The following is an 18,147-nucleotide window of genomic DNA, read 5'->3' on the forward strand; positions in this document are numbered from 1 at the left end:
GATTCACTTGTTTACTCATGTCATTACCATTGTTTTGATCGCTCGCATCCACTACATATGTTTACAAATAGTATGATCAAGGTTATGATGGCATATCACTTCAGAAATTATCTTTGTTATCGTTTTACTCGCTCGGGACGAGCGGAACTAAGCTTGGGGATGCTTGATACGTCTCCGACGTATCGATAATTTCTTATGTTCTATGCCATATTATTGATGATACCTACATGTTTTATGCACACTTTATGTCATATTCGTGCATTTTCTGGAACTAACCTATTAACAAGATGCCGAAGTGCCAGTTCCTGTTTCTGCTGTTTTTGGTTTCAGAAATCCTAGTAACGAAATATTCTCGGAATTGGACGAAACGAAGACCCAGGGGCCTATTTTTCCACGGAGCTTCCAGAAGACCGAAGAGCATACGAAGTGGGGCCACGAGGTGGCGACACCACAAGGCGGCGCGGCCAAGGAGGGGCCCGCGCCGCCCTATGGTGTGGGCCCCTCGTCAGGCCCCGACTCTGCCCTTCCGCCTACTTAAAGCCTCCGTCGCGAAACCCCTGATGCGAAAAACCACGATACGGAAAACCTTACTGAGACGCCGCCGCCGCCGATCCCATCTCGGGGGATTACGGAGATCTCCTCCGGCACCCCTGCCGGAGAGGGGATTCATCTCCCGGAGGACTCTACACCGCCATGGTCGCCTCCGGAGTGATGAGTGAGTAGTTCACCCCTGGACTATGGGTCCATAGCAGTAGCTAGATGGTTGTCTTCTCCTCATTGTGCTTCATTGTTGGATCTTGTGAGCTGCCTAACATGATCAAGATCATCTATCTCGTAATTCTATATGTTGTGTTTGTCGGGATCCGATGGATAGAGAATACCATGTCATGTTAATTATCAAGTTATTACATATGTGTTGTTTATGATCTTGCATGCTCTCCGTTACTAGTAGAGGCTCTGGCCAAGTTTTTGCTTTTAACTCCAAGAGGGAGTATTTATGCTCGATAGTGGGTTCATGCCTGCATTGACACCGGGACGAAGTGACGAAAGTTCTAAGGTTGTGTTGTGCTTGTTGCCACTAGGGATAAAACATTGGCGCTATGTCCGAGGATGTAGTTGTTGATTACATTACGCACCATACTTAATGCAATTGTACGTTGTTAGCAACTTAATACTGGAGGGGGTTCGGATGATAACTCGAAGGTGGACTTTTTAGGCATAGATGCGAGTTGGATGGCGGTCTATGTACTTTGTCGTAATGCCCAATTAAATCTCACTATACTTATCATGTCATGTATGTGCATTGTTATGCCCTCTCTATTTGTCAATTGCCCGATCGTAATTTGTTCACCCAACATGCTTTTATCTTATGGGAGAGACACCTCTAGTGAACTGTGGACCCCGGTCCATTCTTTTAATACTTGAAATACAAATCTGTCGCAATACTTGTTTTCTCTGTTTTCTCTCGCAAACAATCATCTTCCACACAATACGGTTAATCCTTTGTTACAGCAAGCTGGTGAGATTGACAACCTCACTTTGTTTCGTTGGGGCAAAGTACTTTGGTTGTGTTGTGCGGGTTCCACGTTGGCGCCGGAATCTCTGGTGTTGCGCCGCACTACATCCCGCCGCCATCAACCTTCAACGTGCTTCTTGGCTCCTCCTGGTTCGATAAACCTTGGTTTCTTTCTGAGGGAAAACTTGCTGCTGTGCGCATCATACCTTCCTCTTGGGGTTGCCCAACGAACGTGTGAAATACACGCCATCAGCATCTCAAGGAGTTGCTTGAAAACCGTGGTTTCGAAGTGGGGAAAATTGATCCCACTCTTTTTACTAAGAAGGTCAATGGGGAGCTTTTCGTATGCCAACTCTATGTAGATGACATCATATTTGGCTCTACTAACACAAAATTCAATGATGAGTTTGCTATATTGATGACAAATAGGTTTGAGATGTCAATGATGGGTGAACTCAAGTACTTTCTTGGGTTCGAGATCAAGCAAATGCGACAAGGCACCTTCATCAATCAAGCGAAGTACCTCCAAGACATGCTCAAGCGCTTTGATATGAAGGATGCCAAGGGGATTGGAACTCCAATGCAACTCAAGTGTCAACTCACTCTTGACGAGGCCGGCAAGGCGGTGGATACCAAGCTCTACCGTTCGATGATAGGTTCGCTTCTTTACCTTTGTGCCTCTCGCCCGGATATAATGTTAAGCGTTGGTATGTGTGCACGGTTTCAAGCAAGTCCGAAGTAAAGCCACCTTGTGGCGGTCAAAAGGATCTTTCGATATTTAGTTGATACCCCACACTTCGGATTATGGTACCCAAGGGACACGGACTTTGCTTTGATTGGCTTCACCGACTCCGATTGGGCGGGCGACAAGATTGATAGGAAGTCTACCTCCGGAGCATGTCACTTTCTTGGAAGATCTTTGGTGTGTTGGTCCTCGAAGAAGCAAAATTGTGTCTCCGTCTCCACCGCGGAAGTCGAGTATATTGCTGCGGCAAGTAGTTGTGCTCAAATCTTGTGGATGAGGCAAACCTTACGGGATTATGGACTCGAGTATAGCAAGGTGCCTCTCTTGTGTGACAATGAGAGCGCAATCAAGATCGCCTACAATCCGGTTCTTCATGGCAAGACGAAGCACATTGAGATAAGGAACCACTTCATCCGGGATCACATTGCTCGCGGAGATATTGTACTATCCTACATTAGCACCAAGGAGCAATTGGCGGACATCTTCACGAAGCCCTTGGATGAGAAGCGTTTCATTGAGTTGAGGCATGAGCTAAATATCATCGATCCAGCTGAACTTTGCTTGACCGTCGTGCGCACATACCACTCCTAACCTTTATATCTAGATGAAAGGCATGCATGGACATAGGGGAGTGCGGTTTAAATCCATTGAGCTATCACTCCCCCATAATGCATAAAGAAATCCAAAACATTTGCTATTTGTCAATTAAGTGACTTATGAGCTTCATGTTGAGTTGTAGTCCGTGAGTCCTAGATACATCTACGCGACCTCACAACTACTATACTCTTACACGGTGGCTTCGGCCACCAACACCCCCTCTTTGAGGGTTTTTCGGTTCTTCGTAACCTTGTTTTTTCTTTCTTCTTTGCTTTCTTCTTCTTGTTTTTGAGAACCTCCTTCAAGCTTGTTTTCTCGTGTTTTTTGCAAGCTTGGTTGTATGTTCTTTTTCTCCATCCTTCTAGTTTCGTTACCCTCCTTTTTGGTGTTCCGATGCCAAAGGGGGAGAAGTTCCTAGGTGGATGGGGACCTTTGTTGTTTGTAGCCGTTTGGTTCTAGTTGCTTATCTTGTCTTATGGCTACATCAACAACCCTATGGAGGCATCTTATTGTGAGTTTGGGTATTCTCAAGGCTATGGTATGATAACTTCACCCAAATCTCCGTGTATCATCTTATGTTGCCTCCATTTTGTGCATGTGCTATTTGAACATGTCGTATATCTGTGTTGCATATGTGCTCGGTTTGTAAAAATGAGGGGGAGTGATGTCTCTACAACATGTGTATTTGTATTCAAATACATATTCATGATATGCACATGTGTAGGGGGAGCTCCGTCGAGTTTTTGCAAATCTAAAGTATCTCATCATAATATCATATGTTATTGTCAACTCTTGTGTTGTCATCAAACACCAAAAAGGGGGAGATTGTAAGAGCAAACTTTAAACCCCAAGTTTTGTGTGTTTGATGACAACACTTGAGATATCTCACCGTGTGCCTTGAGTATCATTGTTAGATTTGCAAGAGCACGGTGACCTCGCCGGACGCGTCAAGATCGGAAGATCGAAGCGTAGTTGATAGGTTTTCTCGGTTTTGTGTGTGTTTAGCGAGGTGACATGGTTGGAGAGAAAAAGGGAAGAAAACCAGATTTAGCCAGGCCGGTACTACCGGTACTCGTAGCGGTAGTACCGCTTACCCCTATAGGTACCGCCTCACGGTACCGCTCTGAGTTATGTGCTGGATTTGTCCCTCAGTACAAGTTACGGTACCTCTGCGGTACCGGGTGCGGTAGTACCGCTCACGAGCGGTAGTACCGCCCATGGTACCGGCCAGGTACCGTAACTAGTTACGGTCGTACCGCCCTGGTACCGTCCTGGTACCGCTTCGAGTCCAGTAAGGTTTGGACCCTCGAGCGGTACCTCGAGCGGTAGTACCGCTCTGCGTCCTTTGACCAGATCTAGGAGGATTTCGAACTCAGAGCGGTAGTACCGCTTCCCAAAAGAGGTAGTACCACTTAGGCAAAATCTGGACATAACAGTTGGATTTGGAGGAGCCTATTTAAGGGCTCCTTCTTCCCCAACTCGTTTTTATCTCTTCCCCTTCTCTCTCCTCCATTGTTGCTGAGCTTAATTCTTGAGGATCTCCCTCCCCATCCAACCAATCTTGCCCAAACTTTGAGGAAGGGTGGAGGAGACCCCGATCGATACTTCTACCAAGAGAGATTTCACCAATACTAGCTATTCCTTAGTGGATCTTGGTGATAGGGTTCCTTAGTGGGGCATTGGAGAAGAGTTCCTTTGGTGGAGCATTGGAAGAGTTCCTTGGTGGGGCATTGGAGAAGAGTTCCTTTGGTGGAGCATTGGAGATGTGCATCTATGAAGTCTAGCTTGGTGATGTACTAGATCCATAGGGTGTTGGGAGCATCCTTGTGTGTGGAGCTCGCCCCAACCTTGTGAAGGAATCACCGCCTCGACCGGTGCCTTAGTGGAAGAGGGAGAGCACCTTCGTGGAGCTCTCTCGAGGAAGAGGTTGAGGCATTCCTTCGTGGTGTGGCCGCCTAGTCTCTTGTGTGAGATTAGCACCTCCTCAATGCAGACGTACTTCCTTTAGTGGAAGGAACTGCGGGAAACAAACCTCGACTCGCCTCGCACCCCCCGGTTGTCTCGCTCCTTACTCTCGTTATCTTGTTGATTCCTTTACTTGTTGCACTTGTCCGATATTCATTGTAGGATCACCCCTATTGCTAAAGTTCACACCTTTACCTTCCGTTGCCTAAAAATTGAAAAAGGCTAAAACTTGCTGTAGCGCCATTCACCCCCCCCCCCTCTTGTTCGCTACGATCCATTCAGAAGCCATATTTAGGGACCTTCCCCATCTCGATGGATACTTGTTGTGTGCAATATGTTCTTTGAAGAAGACTTTCCACCTTATATTCATCACGTAGTGTTGCAAATATATTTGGCAATTGGCTCAATTGTGTGGATCATAGGTTTAAGTTACTTATTAGGGCGGGAGAAATCATCGTTATTTGGTCGCTATCTGCATGAGAATAGAACCAAGCTTATTTGAATTCTTCCATTATCTATCAAAATAGGAAATCAAAACCCAACATTACCCACTTGTACCACTGTTGCTTAGCAGTTTTGGGTCATTGCTAGTAGTAACGACTTGTCACGATCCATTGGTTCATATAGAATCCATGTCCTAGGTCTATCAAAAAACATTCTTTCCGTTGTCACAATCATTAATACGAATATGATAACATCGAGACACGGAACAAATTCCCTAGGTCTGCTATAACTCGTATGATATACTTCCTCCGTATCGGTTTAACAAGCGCACATGCAGTTTAAGATAAAGTTTGACCACTAATTATATGTCTAAAAATATGTACCATTAGATTGATATCCAAATAAGGTTTCCAACTGTATAATTTTATGACATATATTCTATATTTTATTGATTAAAATAATGGTTAAAGCAAAATTTTAAACTACGTGCAGACCTGTTAAACCGATATGGAGGGAGTAGACCACGAAAAATATGCCTTAAGTGGGGCAATAGCGTCTTTTGTACCCTTTCCCAGAGCAAAATAATTCATTTCTAGTTTTTTATATGAGGTACGCATGACCTTGCGAGCTCTATAAGGAGCGGGAATTTGATGAAACATCTTCCGGTGCTGACTTAATGCCTGTTTTTTTTTTTTTTGAACGGGAGAAGGCGCTTACCGCGCCTTTTCATTCATTAACAGCAGAGTACACCGTGAATTACAAAGCCCTGGGATGCAAGATCCTGTAATCTAGCAACTATAGGGCAAAGATGAACTCCATGTGATGAGTTTGTACAACTGAAACTAGGCGAGGCCTGGTTGTCCCTAAGAGCTTGCTTGGCACAATTGTGGGCTACTCCGTTGATGTCCCTAGAAATGTGAAATATGTTTGGCTCCATTGCTGCAGAAACTTGGAAGAACTCAGATACAGTGGTTCGTATATCCCAGTTGAGACGTCTCAGTGAAGAGCGCCGATCCGCTGCTGCTGTGGCTAGAACCTTGTTATCTGTCAAGAAGGTTGGACGATGTAGTCCAAGATGATTTACGACGATGGCAGCGAGGAGTAGAGCTTTGGCTTCGGCTTGCAGTGGTGATGCTGCCACTGAATTGGAAGCTTGTATCCTGAGATTGAACTCAATTCTGTTTCGACTAAACTGAAGGAAAACTCCAATCCCTGTGGCATGTTGTCCTGCAACTCCTGGCATGTTGCATCCTCTCCAGGATGCATCTGAATAGACCCTGGTATCTGCAGTCAGTAAGTCGGCTCTAATAGTGTTGCCTGGCGCAGGAATATCCTGAGAATTTTGTTGTTGCTGCACGCGTACTTCGGTAAGGGAGTCTCCCGTCGTCATCTTATCAGCTAGTTCCTGTGCCTGAGAAATTGCTTGTGCCGCATGGTAAATCTGCAATGGAGAACCTGGTTTTCTGTTGAAAAGACAGTCATTTCTGGATTTCCACAAACACCATAAGAAAGTGAAAATATTCTGCAAAGAAGCATGCGGATGATTCATCGCAATTAAAGAGTGAATGGCATCAGCCACAGAGTTGGTGTTGTGAATGAGACTTTCAGATCTAATGTACCATGGTTCTGCAAACCAAGCAGCTCGAGCAAAAGGGCATATGAAGAGCAAGTGAATATCATCCTCTTCAGCTTGGCATCTAGAGCATAATTTGGAAATATGTACAGAATACTTACCTGCCCTAGCTCCAGTTGGAATTGCTCGACGCAGAATACGCCACGCAAAGGTCTGGACTCTGGGAGCTATAGCTTTGCACTTCCAGACCTGTTTCAGCATATTTTTTGTCCTTGTGGAGACTTGTCGAGGAGGAGGCTCTCCTTGATCCTGCAAAGCCTGGAGACACACAAAATATGCACTTTTTGAACTGCAATTGCCTGAGGGAGCAAGGTCCCAACAGAGAATATCAGGTTCATCTGAGGAGATAATGGGAGTGTTACTTATGGTTGTGGCCATGTGCTCATCAAAGAGAGCTTGGATCAGATCAATGTTCCATCTCTTTTGATGGGGAAGCCACAAATCTTGCACATTAGAAGGGTATCTGAAACCATTTTTCTGGATGATAAGGTGATCATATATATCAGCCCAGTCCGGGCACCAAGGAGTGCTCCAAATAGACACGTTTCCAGTTGTTAGTTGATAGAAGGAGTGCTTGGTCATGAGGGGCAAAATTTTGATAATGGCAGTCCAGAAGGCTGATTTTGGCACATTAGGCTTGGCCCTCCAAATGGAAGTGTCATGGAAATATTTAGATTTCAGAACTTTGTATAGATAGCTACCTGTGTCTTGGGCTATTCTCCAGGCAGTCGAAAGGACAAGGCTTTGGTTTGTTGCTTGGATGTTTCGAATGCCTAGCCCACCTTCTTGTTTTGGAGTGCAAATATCCTTCCAGGCTCTAAGGCAAAGGGCTTTTACAGTTGGTTCTTCTCTCACCCCAGTCCACCAAAAAGTTCGTATGACAATGTGTGAGCTTGGAAAGAAACTTTTTGGAGAACAGAATATTGGCCATGTAGTAGACCGGAATTGAGGCAAAAACAGATTTAATAAGGGCTAGCCTAGCCGCATGGGATAGCTTCCCGGCTTTATACGTACTGAGTTTTGATCTAAATTTGTCCAAAATGAAATTGTAGGCTGAGGATCTATCTTTAGATGGAAGGATGAGAGGGTGACCCAGATGGATAGAGCTAGTATCTATGTCTTGAACCGGGAAAATGCCTTTGATTTCGGCGATGACAGAAGGTTGAACCTGGGAGCTGAATATTATAGCAGATTTAGCCCAATTTGGAGTTTGGCCTGAGTTGGAGCAAAAGTGGTGAATAATGTTGTTTATCTGAATAGCTTCCTGCAAAGTAGCATGTCCACAAACTAGGAGGTCGTCGGCAAACATGAGGGAATGAATAGGAGGGCAGTTTGGACCAAGTTTGATGCCTGTCAAATTGTTGTTGCACATGGCTTCTTGAAGAGTGAGCGAAAGCTCATTGATGGCTAGAACAAACAGGTAAGGGGAGAGCGGACAACCTTGTCTAATTCCTCGGTCGCTACGAAAGCGAGCAGAAGATTGTCCATTAATGATGACAGAAAAAGAGGGCGACGAAATACATGCATGGATTAGGTTTATGAAATGACCATGCAAACCTGTACCTTGAAGAGCCCTGGTGACAAAATTCCACTCAAGACGATCAAAAGCCTTAGCTAAATCAATTTTTAACATAAAAGCAGGATCGTTCCAAGATTTCAGAGTAAAAGAATGGGTGATCTCTTGAGCAATAATAATATTGTTGTTGATCCTCCGACCCTCGATAAAAGCTTGTTGGGAGGGGTGTATGTAATTCGGGAGGTGGGGCTTGAGTCTATTGGCAAGAGTTTTGGATATGATTTTATAAATGACATTACAAAGGCTGATCGGACGATAATCAGAAGGTATAGCCGGCACTAGCTTTTTAGGAATAAGAGCAATATTTGTGTCATTAATGTGCGGGGGAAGTATACCTGTTTCATAGAAGTTTCTTACCAACATTGTAACATCATCACCAATCCAAGACCAAGTAGCAAGGTAGAATTCAACGTTGAAGCCATCTGGTCCTGGTGAGGCTCTTTTTTTCATTTCTTTGAGAGTTTGCCAAATTTCTTGCTTGTCGGGGATGGAGTAGGTGTAGTCCTGCTGCTGTTGTGGCATGTGAGTACATATGCATGGCCTCCCATTGTTAGCATTGGAGGAGGAGAAAATATATCGGAAATAGTTCACAAAAGTATTAGCAATGGCATTTGGATTAAAATGCAAGACATTATGCTCGTCTTTAATGGAAACAATGGTATTCCTTCTTCTCCGCTTGAGAACTGCGTGATGGAAATAATGTGTGTTCCTGTCTCCATCTCTAGCCCATTGTTTTTTTGCTCTCTGTGTGTAGAATTCAGTAAGCTTTGTCATACCTTGCTCATACCTTTGAATTAGATCAGCTTCATGTGCATGATCCTGGTCTTGTGGTGACTTCATTTGAATATTCTTGATCTGTTCTTCAAGTTGATTAATTTCTTGTTGAATCGGTTTCTTCTTCCTACACCATCTCTTTAGAGCTCCTGCAAGATAGTTAGTCCTAGCAGAAAAAGGCCTATTTGTTGAAATATTCCAAACCGATTTGGCATGATCTTGGAAGTCATCTTCCATCAACCACCAATTTTCAAATTTAAAGTTTTTCCTAGGTTGTTTATAAGTACCATCTGTAGATATAAGGATAGGAGCATGGTCACTCATTATGATAGGAAGGTTATAAACATTTGTGTTTGGATAAATAACACACCATTCAGGATTAACAAGGCCACGGTCTAAGCGCTCATAAATAGGATTAGAAGAGTAGCGCTTGTTTGTCCAAGTGTAAGCTGGGCCACTAAAACCTAGATCGAAGAAACCACAATTTTTCACCAAAGAACGGAAAGCATGTAAACGTTGCGAATTAATACAAGAGGAGTTCTTGTCCATTTCATAAAGAAGTTCGTTCATGTCACCCATACATAGCATAGGTTTACCCAAATTATCATGCACAAAATTGGCTACTTGATCCCATATCGCATTGGTCTGCTGGTGATAAGGATCTCCATAGATGCAAACTAAACCAAATTCCTGTCCTGAGGCAATAACCAAAGCTAAGATAACATGGAAATTTGCTACTTGGACCGTGACTTGAAGGTCGGCATTCCACATCAGCCATAGACCTCCCGACCGTCTCCGAGAAGGAACAACGACACTACCACCCATATCGAAGCGCTGAATTAAATCTGGGGATTTTACCTTTGAGGATTTTATTTCGCTGATGAAGACGATCTGCGCCTTTGTGGAGAAGATGAGGTTGGCAAGGTAGCACATTTTTCCACTGCCAAGGTCCTTGCCCTTGCCCTGGCAGTTCCACCCTATAGCCTTCATGGTGACCTTGTCGCCTTAGTTGTCGGCTCCGGCTACGATGCGCCGTCACACTCGCCGTGTACTCGCAAATCTTTATTTCCCTCTCCACCTCCTCAGCCCCAGACGAGACCGTTTACAAAACCACTGGTCGAATCTAAATATCAGACGAATCTATGATGGTGGTGATGGATTTGGATTAGAAAGAGTTGGGAGGAGCTGAAAGAGGACCTTGTGATTAAGACTGAGGAAGGATTTGGAGATATAAATTTGGGGATCAAAGGGGAATTTTACTTAGGGTTGAGGAGCAGGTCGCATGGAAGGAGAGAAGGATAAGGGGAGGAAGCTTCAGGGCCAAACGGATCTGGGGAAGAGGAAGATTGAGGTCTTGAGGAGGAAGAAAGATCGGCATCACGCCAGTCGCCGGCATCTCGCCATAGTCGCCACGGAGGCTAAACACCCTCGAGTGCAACAAAATAAAAGATGATACAGTCGGCACGCTAATGCCTGTTTCCAACGTCTTAGTAGAAAGAGTTCATGCTCATCCTCACAAGTGGAGCCAGTGGTGTAAAGATGCCAAGGTATTTAATGACAAAAAATATTTAAAGTGTCATTTTTTTTAAGAGGGAAAGAAGCCTCGCCATATGTTACTGGCAGATTACTTTATCACCATATGTTACAGACAGGCGGCAAAAATTTAATAAATCTCATGCCTAAAGGTAATTTGTCCCCAAGGATATATGGTAGCCTCGCCATATGTTACTGACAGGCCACGAAACAAACCTCATGCCTAAAATTTTAGGATGCATTTCTAGCAGATGGGTTGAGAAGGTTACTTTTGTCCAGCCCCTTTGATCAAAGTTCACGACCATCACCAATATGTTTTTGTGCTTCATAATATTTTATATTGCAAATGAAAATGTAGCAATAAATGTGTTTTTGTGCTTCGTAATATTTTATATTGCAAATGAAAATGATCAATACTAAGGAAAAATGAAGATATTTCGCCCAAATAAATTGTTCACAAAAATAAAAAGAATTGTCCGACCTACCGGATTCGAACCAGTGACCTAAGGATTTATCTGCGAATACTACAGTCCTCCGCTCTACCAACTGAGCTAAGGTCGGATTTTGTTAATTTTCGCAAGTGTTTATATAAAGACAGTTAACTAAAACAGAAGCAAAAGAAAATTATTTTCCGCCCTCGTTTTGGAAGTGTCTTAGAATCTTGTACTGGATGTGACGAAAGAGTTTACTGAGCTCTAGGCAAAAAAAAAAAAAAAAAACGGGCTCTTTAATGATGCGTGCTCCATCTAGTCACGTACTCACATAAAACTGGTGACATTTGAGAACAAAAGTAGAATCATAGTCGCATTTTTATTCTCACCATAGTTGTTCTCGTCAACACGTTCTGCATCTGAAAGAAGAGGACACGATGACAGGGAAGGTGGTGTGCAAGAAAATTATTGCGAGTCCTTGTTTGCAAAGTCTTGCACCAGCTCTCAAGGAAGAGCCTTTCTCGGCAAAAAAAAAAAAGAGTGCGGATTTTGTACATACGGGTATGGGTAAGGAAGTAATATGTACCATCCAGAAAAAGGTTGTTTCAAGATCTGGAGAAAGGTAATGCAATAGTAATCATCTGCGTGCACTTGTTCCGTCGCGCGAGTCGCTGCTTGTCCCCGGCGCCTTTACTCTGGTCGACATGAAGATCCTGTCCCGGAACAGACAAAGAGAGCGACTACCTCGTCTTCTCTTGTCCATCTCCCCTCACCCTCAACATTATTGACTTTGTAAAGAGAAACGAAGAGCCACTCCGAGACGCCATTTCCGAGCTCTATTCAAGTTCCTCTGCCCGCTCTCGCCTACTGCAAAAAAAAAAGGATCTAATATGCGCCTCCTTCCTTTACCCACACACGCGCCTGCTTCGCGTTGCAGCTACCCCACCTCCCATCCTCTTCGCTGTGCTACCGGCACGTAGGTGCAGTACGTCGTTGTGGGACGTCCGTTTCTCCCCTCTCCTTGCCTTGCTGATGTACTCATGGGCTCCGTGCAGCGAACAAAGGAGCGGATGCTGCCGCGACGGGATGAGACAGCGTGCTCCTGCGCAAAGTGGCTTCTGGCCTTCAAGATGCTCCTCGTCGCTCCGCCTCCTAGAAGCTCGTGCGGGAGCTCAGCTAGTAAGCAACTTGATGTACGGTTCATATCCAGCAAGGATCAAATTGTAGATGGTTTTACCAAAGTCTTATGTACCAAAAAATTTAGATGAGTTTAAACGTAATCTAACCCTCTCCCAGGTTCAGACATGTTTACGTATGATGTAGTACACCAACGTATACGTATCTCTCTATGTATGCCATACAAGGGGATTTTCCTTGATATATAACACGCAATCGGCAACCCCAACAGGTATGACCATTACCCTAAAATTCTACAGGCTGTAGGTTGTACCGCTGCGCGCGGACGACTCGACTGACTTCTCCGAAATAAGAAAATGAGAAGAGAAGGCAAGGAAGCGGAGATGAAGTAGAGAAAGGATGGAGGAACTTGATGGAGAAAAGCACGTCCGAAAAACCCCGCGTTCCTGCACAAGTGAATTCCTTTTCTGATGACATGAAAGCCACCATATTTATTTTAGCCATCCCATGCAGTCACATAGTACAAAACTGATGACATGAGAAAAATAAGAATAAATTGTTACGTCTCATTTTTATTCTGACCATATATCCTCGTCAGCATGCACTGCTTTATGCTGGAAAATTATGACAAGATGTTAAAAAAAAAGTGGTGGTCTGCTATGGAAGGACCCTGGGCCAGAGAGGGCCCGCGGTGCAGCGGGCCTGTTATCCTTCCACCGTTGGAAGCGGGCAGTGAGCGCTGCTCTGTGAAACCAGCCTCACGCGGTGCCTGCCACTCCAGGGACTGAGAGGCCGAAGCTTTCGCTCCAACCACTCAGCCCACTACGCAACTTGGAACGGGCAAGCCAGCGTGTAACAGCACAGGCCCAGGTCCAGAGTCCAATCCAACATCCACACCACCTTAACGCCCCCACTCGGGTTACAAGCTCGCGTGACTGAGCTCGGCGGTGACTGTGCTCCAGCTGGGTATTTAAGCTGGTCGTTCTCCTTGCCAAGTAGCGAGGTGGGACTAAAGAGGAGTGGGGTGACTGGCTGAACGGCGAGCGCGATGCAGGAAGAAATAAAGGAGCGGAGTGGGCTCGAATGCGGCAGGAGTGCCACGGCCCGTTACGAGCAGGCCTCTTCAACTGGCCAGTCCTTTACCGACACAAATTGGATATTTTTCCCAGGCTCAGCGTCGCGTTATTCTTCCCCGGTTCGGAGTATGCGGACGACTCCTGTGTCACAGACTCAATCACTGCAAATGCTGGGTAATGCCAGTTCCAAAAAAAAAAAAATGCTGGGTTATGTTTATGTCGAAGGATACTCAAATGTACAGAAACGATGGCGTTTGCAACGTCCTGACCGATGACAATGAGCTTGTCGAGCGATTCAACTGGAGCGCTAAGAGCAAGTCTACTAGCAGATCCCCGATATTCGATATCTGCCCGTCCCAAAATGTAACATTTTTTCCGGTTTTACGTAGAACTGACCTGATTAGATTTTGAAAAAAGGCTAGCATGTATTTCTTTTATCAGCGATGTTGGGTATTCATCTTAGAAATCTAGATGTTGCCAGGCCCAAGGTCATACACCGCCGCGCTACGTAGTCGCCATGGAGGACTTCGGCCACCCGCCCGCTAGATCCACGCTGGCGCACCTCAATCGGCCCCTCCCAATTCGGTTGTCGCTTCCACCGCCGTCGTTCGTGGCGGTGCTCCCAAGGCTTCTGTCGTCGAGACGAAGCGGCAAGGAAACCACGTCATCCAATGAGGTAGTGGACTTGAGGCCGCGAGCTCCGCGCAACTCTAGCAATGACGATGGTTGATGCCAAAGGTGAGAAAGTGGCAGCTATCGGTGGACGGAAGAAATCCATGTTTGTTAGTTAACGAAATAGAAGAAGGTCCAGCCGCGCGAAGGGGCACCTCCTCAACCTCAAATGCCACCGCCGGTTGCGAGCGCCGGTATGGACGGGTATGTCGTCCATACACCCTTTAGATAAAAGTTCGCCCATCTTCTCTACAATGTGGCAAAGCATTTCTTAACTTTTAATTGTGTAGCTACTAGCTACGAGTTGCATACGTCTCATACTTAGTACATGAACATGTTCAAGGAGAGAAAGGTGAAGATTGGTACCGGCCTCTTTATGCTTACGAGGATGGTATGAGATCAGGGAGAGGGGTGATGAAGAGTTGGAGCTGGAGTTGGAGGAGATTGAAGAGGAGGCGTTCAAAGCAATGCCTAAAAAGCAATAGAAGTGCCAACCGCAAAAATTTAGAGGACCTTAATTCTTTGAAGGCATGGGGGAAGATTTCGATCCGACAATGCTAAAACCGGCCAAAAAAAATTGGCAAATAATTGAAGACAGGTTTCATCGTGAGTTTTGGAAGTTGTACGGCAAGAGAGGCGGACGTCTGGATAATGATAACATACCCTAGCGGGCTGGATGCTCTTGAAAGGGAGTTTTAGGAGATGCAAAGAATGGAGATCATGGAACGAAGAATGCTAGAACATCTTGCCTTCATGGCCCATGGTGAAGATTATTCTGGTGATCTTGGTGGTAATGTTGATGATGGTGTTGGTGGCGGTGATCACCCAAATGGTCAGAGATGGAGGTGGCGATGATCTCGCCATGACCGATGATGGAGGTGGCACATTGGCTGGTGATAATGCTACGGCAGGTGGCACTATTTAAGACATTGTTGGATGACCTTGATGCACTCAATTGCATTCGATCGTTGGGTTGTTATTTGATTTGCGTATTGTTTTGAATATATAGTTTTCTACTGTCTGTCTTTAATTTGCTCATTGAAAACATGTTTGATTGTGGTACTATTATTTATTATTAATTCTGGTGCAAAACATTCACAAACCATACACTTGTTTTACTCCTACTTGTATTTGTTTTTTGTTTAAGCTATATGCCATAAGCCGCTGCACGCCGGCAGAGGAGTACGCGAACTGCATCCGCCGGAGCGAACGAGCCACGGCTGCGTTCGATGGCACCTGGCAGTTAAAAAGTGACAAAACACACATCGAGCGGACGAGCGCCGGCAAATGGAAGTGAAGATGTGAGAGCATCTCCACCGGCAGCTCCCAAATAGGCGCCAGCAGGGCGCCGGCACCTCCGTTTGGGGAACACCGACACAACATCCTCCATTTAGGGGAGCTGCTCCCACACCGACGCCCCCAAACCGGTAGTTCCAATAGATAATTTAAATTTAAAAACTGAAACACAAGCATAGAAATTCGAATAAGTTTACGAATATGAAGTTTGGGCCAACACACGGCCACCAAATTCGAATAGGTTTTGGAATAAGAAGTTTGGGCCAACACAGGGCCACGAGATCGCCGTCTCCGGCGCAAAAAAGGGCTTCCAAGCCAGATGATCACATGAAGGAGGTCGCAGACGGCTCAACCTCGATGACTTCCTCATCGGCGGCCGGCGGCAGCTCCGTCGCTGCAACAGGATCGACGGTCGCCGGGGGAGGCATGAATGTGGACGTTGCCGGGGGAGACATGAACGTGGACGGTGTCGGGGGAGACGCCGACGCAGCTCGCGCCGCCATCACCTCTTGGCCGATGCGCTCGTGGTACATCTCATGCCACGCCCGCGCCAACGGGTCCATCTTGTCCATGTCGGCCATCAAGATCTTCGATTCTTGAGACATTTTGGCCAACGATAGCTGCGTCGCTTCGTTGGTGGCCTTCATGGTAGCGGCGTGAGCTTCCAGCTTCGCCGCCTCCACCTTCTCCCTCTCCAACGCGATCTTCATGTCTTTCTTGTCGAGGATTGCCTTCCACGCGACGGCGGCCCTATCCGACGGTTCCTTGTTCTCAACCGAGAATGAGTTGATCATCTTCTCGAGGGAGGCATCCACGGCTGCCAATAACGGCGCTGCATTCTCTCAGCTTTGGCCCTCTTGTTGCCAATGGGGCACCCGGTGGAGGCGCCGGCTGGATCGACCGGCCCATCTTCCCCGTCCTTCAATAGAGTGTGGAGGAGTTCGTCCCATTTCTTGCAACATTGGAGCTTGTTGTAGCAATGCATGAAGGGGAAGTCTTTGTCCTCATGTTGGTGCTTGTACATTTCGAGAGCATTGAGCATCTAACAATATATGATGCATAATAAGATGGTTCATCAATTCATATGTAACAACATGGATCATCATTTCATATGTAACAATAAGGATCATCAATTCATATGTAAGAATAAGGATCATCAATTGATATGTAAGAAGATAGTTCATCAATTCATATGTAACAACATGGATCATCAATTCATATGTAACAATAAGGATCATCAATTCATATGTAAGAGGATAGGCGTAGATCATACTCAATCCACCATCATCTTGCCGCTCTCCTTCCGGTTCTTAATCTTCTCATAGTAGCCATAGAACTTGCTACACGACCCCTTGATCAAGTTCCAACGGTGAGAGAGGGCGCCCTAGTTCCGGTTCATCTCTATGGTGGCGTAATCATCATAGTTCTTCTTCTCGTTGAAGCAATCGAGAATGCGCTTGTAGTACTTTCCCCCGGTTTGGTTTGCGCCGATGATGGGGCAAAAGCTCACTTGCTTCCACGCCTCAATGCGGAATTCATCCTCCAAGGACCTCCACCTCGGACCACGAGTGTCGGCGGAACCCCTGCACGTCCTCCTCACGCTCGCGCCAGTCTCGGCGTCGATCAGCCCCTCATGGACTTCCTCCTCACCTTCGGCCTCGTCGGCCTCTTCTTCGTAGTCGTCTACCTGGGTTCGTGGGCATGGCCGTGATGCCGTTCAGGATGTCCTCCTCGCCGGCAATCTACGCATAAAGTTACAAACTTTCAGTCGCTGCCGGTGTCGGATGCACACAACACATAAAAAGTAAGGAAACGCACCTCGTCCTGGCCCATGGACACGCCGGACGCGCTGCCGAACACCTGGTGGGTGTGCCTGCCGTCATCGGGGAAGAGGTGGCGGGGAAGGCCGGTGCCGTCCGTCACGTGGCCCTCGGTGCGGCGCAGGTCAGGCGAATCGTTCAAGTCGGGGAAGCGGAAGGCGCCGCTGCCCCGAGCCATTGAATCCGGCGAGAACGGCACGTTGTTGTCGACGGTCATGACGCTGTCCCCGAACTTGGGGGAGTAGCGGGCGCGGTCGTCTATCTGCGACAGCCGCATCTTCGAGATCGATGACGCATCCGCGGTGTACCCCGCGTAGTAACCCGGCGACGATGGGGAGCTCGAGATGTTGTTGAGGTCGTCGCCCAAGCTGAGGCACGCTTCCGCAGAGGACGCCGCTTTCTTTGCGTCGAGGGTGGCGATGCAGCGCCTCCTGCGGTCGGTCGTGATGAGGGAGCGGCGTTCCATCTCCTTGTCCCAATCCTCCTGCGACATGGTCGTCGGCTTCTCCTTTGGCACGACGGTGCGCGTCTTCGGCGCCGCCTTCGTTGGCGGCTTCAATGCCTTTCTCTTCGGTGCCATGGCGCGGCAGCGAGGGTTTTTCGGGTTGGAGGCTGGATAGGAGATGGAGCGGCTGACAGGAGAAATGAGCGGCGGAGGGAACGGGGTTTTTGGGGAGAAGATGTATGTTTCGTCGGCGTGTGGCTGACAGGCGGCTCGCACGCCCAAAATTTCCAGCCTCGCGAGGCGCCGGTGCGCCCGATTCGCGCCCTTGGCGAAGTGACCGGCACGGGGTTACCGATGCTTCTATTGGACTCGAAAAAACGCCAGCGCCGTTTGGGGCGCGCCGGTACGAGTCCATTTTGGATCCCGACCGCAAATTATTATCGGGGGCGCCGTCATCTTGGACGACCGCCCGCCAACGTGGAGCGCC

At 46.8% G+C, this 18,147-nt stretch overlaps 1 non-coding gene across 1 annotated transcript; it reads right to left on the minus strand.

The window, feature by feature from the left end:
- Positions 1 to 11,258: 11,258 nt before the first annotated feature.
- On the minus strand, positions 11,259 to 11,344 carry TRNAY-GUA. Its single transcript is given in 2 exon segments — positions 11,259 to 11,294; positions 11,308 to 11,344. It is a non-coding gene; the product is annotated as a tRNA-Tyr (tRNA).
- Positions 11,345 to 18,147: the final 6,803 nt, after the last annotated feature.

The sequence above is a fragment of the Lolium rigidum genome, chromosome 3 (genome assembly GCF_022539505.1).
Source record: "Lolium rigidum isolate FL_2022 chromosome 3, APGP_CSIRO_Lrig_0.1, whole genome shotgun sequence".
Taxonomy (NCBI): domain Eukaryota; kingdom Viridiplantae; phylum Streptophyta; class Magnoliopsida; order Poales; family Poaceae; genus Lolium; species Lolium rigidum.